Source organism: Carassius gibelio, chromosome B22 (genome assembly GCF_023724105.1).
Source record: "Carassius gibelio isolate Cgi1373 ecotype wild population from Czech Republic chromosome B22, carGib1.2-hapl.c, whole genome shotgun sequence".
Lineage (NCBI taxonomy): Eukaryota > Metazoa > Chordata > Actinopteri > Cypriniformes > Cyprinidae > Carassius > Carassius gibelio.
The window spans coordinates 102,321-105,619 of record NC_068417.1 but is presented as its reverse complement, the minus strand read 5'-3'; positions in this window follow the sequence as shown (position 1 = coordinate 105,619).

The following is a 3,299-nucleotide window of genomic DNA, read 5'->3' as shown; positions in this document are numbered from 1 at the left end:
GGTGTTTGTGGTCCAGGACAGTTCCTCCGAGATGTGGTTTCCCAGGAACTTGAAGCTGGAGACACGTTCAACAACCATCCTGTTAATGTGGATGGGGTCATTCATGCTTCCTTTCTTCTTCCTGTAGTCCACAATGCTGGTGTTAAGGAGGACCAAATATTACACCAAATAGACAAAATAATGTTCTTTTTAGCAACATCATATGACCACTTTAAACTCGCGTGTGAAAGGTTTAAAGGGACATACACAAAAATGGCACATTTTGGCTCATACCCTTAAATGTAAACAGCAATTTTAACAAGCTATATATAAAAAAGTCTGTTTGGTATTTTGAGCTAAACTTCACATATAAACTCTGGGGGTATCAGAGACTTATTTTACATCTGGTAAAAAGGGGCATTATAGGCCCCCTTTGAGATATTGTAACTGATATACCTTAAAATGTAATATTGTAGGGTAGGGACCATCTGAAAAGTGCCAAGCAAAGAGCAAAAAGCGCAATTATTTCATCTAAATGCTTCAGTTGTGAAATGCATATAAATAAATCTTCTTACTGGTTCATAAAACAACATTTAAATTTTGGTAAAAAAATAAATCAAATGTGATTTTCATGCACATCTCATCAGTAAAGGCGCTCCTGTAATTAGTAGTTTATCTAGGTTGCCAAGTTTTTACAACAAAGCCTGCCCAGTTGCTTCTCAAAACTAGTCCAAAACTAGCCCAATCGCATTTCCAGGGGGTTCCCCAATAATAAATGTCACTCATTCTTGCCAAGTCTGCGATGGTTTTTCATGTCCTGGCTAGTTTTGAGAAGCAATTGGGCAGGTTTTGTTTTGAAAACCTGTCAACCCTGATCTGAATGCACATGCTGGATATATACTGCTAATCTCAGGAGCGCCTTTGCAGAAGAGATGCGCATGAAAATCTTATTTTATTTTATGTATTATTTTTTTTGCACAGCCCTATTGGGCAGTTTACCACTCCCTAGAGGAAGACATTGCACTTGTTTTGAACAAGTTTGACATTCAGAAGTTTAAATACATTTAGAATTCACACTGTAGGATACGTAAACACTATTTATTTAAATTTGAATTTAACACATTCATTTTTAATTTATAACTAAGTGTCTTTTTACTGGTTCATACACTAACATTTAAACGTTGTAAAAACTAACATTTAAAACACAGCACATCATATTTAAATATCATAATATAAGTCAATCAATGTAAAGTAAATCTGCTCTTCTATTTTAACTTCAAAAAATGTGTGTTGTTACTGGTATCATCATTTTGATAAAAGAACACATAATATTGAAAATGAAACAAAAATGGATTAGTGTACATATAAAGTAAAAAATAAAACTTCTATCTCAGCTTAAAAGGCTGTGTCCTGTTAAACACTTCTCAAATAACATTTTGCAGTATTGTCAGAAGAGATACAGAAGTCCCGCTATTCATTTTACAAGTTTTACTTGCAAACTTTCAAAAAAGTCTTAAGTATTACTGACCCCTAGAGAAATATAGTGCAGTTGTTTTGAGTTTTACATTCAAACTTTTAAATTAATTTAAAATCAACACCAACTTCTATTTCTTTGCCGTTTCGGGAAGGAGTACTTCCTAGCCATTTGGGGGCGCTGTTGAAGCCCAGGCTTTGGCTTAAGAAGGGGATTGAGTCTGCACTTTTGGCAGGCTGCTCTGTGGACTCTGTATTGGGGCGGCTTGAAACAGTTGCCAAGCTGTGGTGCTTGGGGAGGAAATGACGCAGCACCTGCAATGTCCTTTGTTCCTTCATGAAGGGCTCTGTGAACCTGACCATGGCAGGTCCAAAGAATTCCTTTGTAGAGACCGGGGAGTCGAAGAAAGCCATTTTTTTGGTGTCCCTGATCTTCATCAGGTTTAGCCACAGGTAGTGTTCCAGTAACACCAAGCTGGCCATGGCCTTTCTGAATGCCTGCATCATCACCTCGGTAGCACGTAGGGCCAGATCCGTTTCCGCACACAGCTCCATCAATGCACTTAGATACCGGCCAGACTCGTCCATGTCACAGAGAAGTTTGGCCTGAAATACCTGTAGCACAGACATCATGTACAGGGCTAAACCAGCCTGGCCAGCTGCTACCTGAGCCCTGTTGGCCAGGGCTGATGTGATCCTGCAGGGCTTAGTTAGTAGTGTGCGCTGCAGATTTGAGGTCATGGTTCAAAGGTGAGAGAAGATGTGCAGCTACCGCTTCCTCGAGAGGGGGAGCTTTAATACCATAGAGAAGTTCAAACATGCCAAGTACAGACCTCACCATGTTTTGTTGAGCTCATCGTGGACCACCGGCATGAAGAGAGCTAGTCACTGTTGGGAGGCTGGTTGACGAGGTTCCTTATAAAGAAACAGTGTTCTGAGATGCACGCTTTAGACTGCACATGCACATTGACTGGTGTAGTCGTAAAATAATACGTGTTTTTAATGCTATTTGAGCAAAAGAAACAACACTTAGGAGACAGTTGCCAGATTTCATTGTTCATTTCAAATAATAATTTAATTGAAAGCATGGTGATCAGGATTGAAGTCCTTTTAAATAATGTAGATTGATTTAGCAACACGGTTAGCAGTCCTTGACAGTTATTGGAAATCATCTAGTCTACCTGGTATTTTTATTTGGCTATTTAGAATCAGAACCAGAAATGCTGATTTGCGGATGCCCTAATCAGTCTAATCATTCAGTCCGTACCAAAAACACACCTGAACCAACTCTTTAGGGTCTCCAGGAACACTTGATAATGATGCAAACAGGTGTGTTCAAGCTGAAATTTATAGAAAGGTGGATCTTTGCGAACAAGTCACTTTGGTTTGGAACATTAAGTCATGAAATGTATGTCACAATATATTTCTTAATTACTGAAAAAAAACAATAACATTTTCAAATATCGTTATCATTGAAAAGAACTGTTTTCTATTTGAAAATATTTAAAATATATAATTTATTCCTGTGATTTCAAAGTTGAGTTTTAGCATCATTACTCTAGTGACATGACCCTTCAGAAATCATTCTAATATTCTGATTTACTGCTCAAAAATGTGTACATGTTGAAAACAGCTGAGTAGACTTTTTCAGGTTTCTTTGATGAAAAGTAAGTTCAGAAGAACAGCATTTATTTGAAATAGGTCCGTGTATCATCCGATCATTCAATTATTCCATTTAATCTGGAAAACCAAAAAACGAAATAACGAATTAATATTTTGTTTTTCTGTTTTTCTGTATGAACCAAATATTAAAAACTGACGTTTGTTTCATTGCTTTCAGCTCGAAA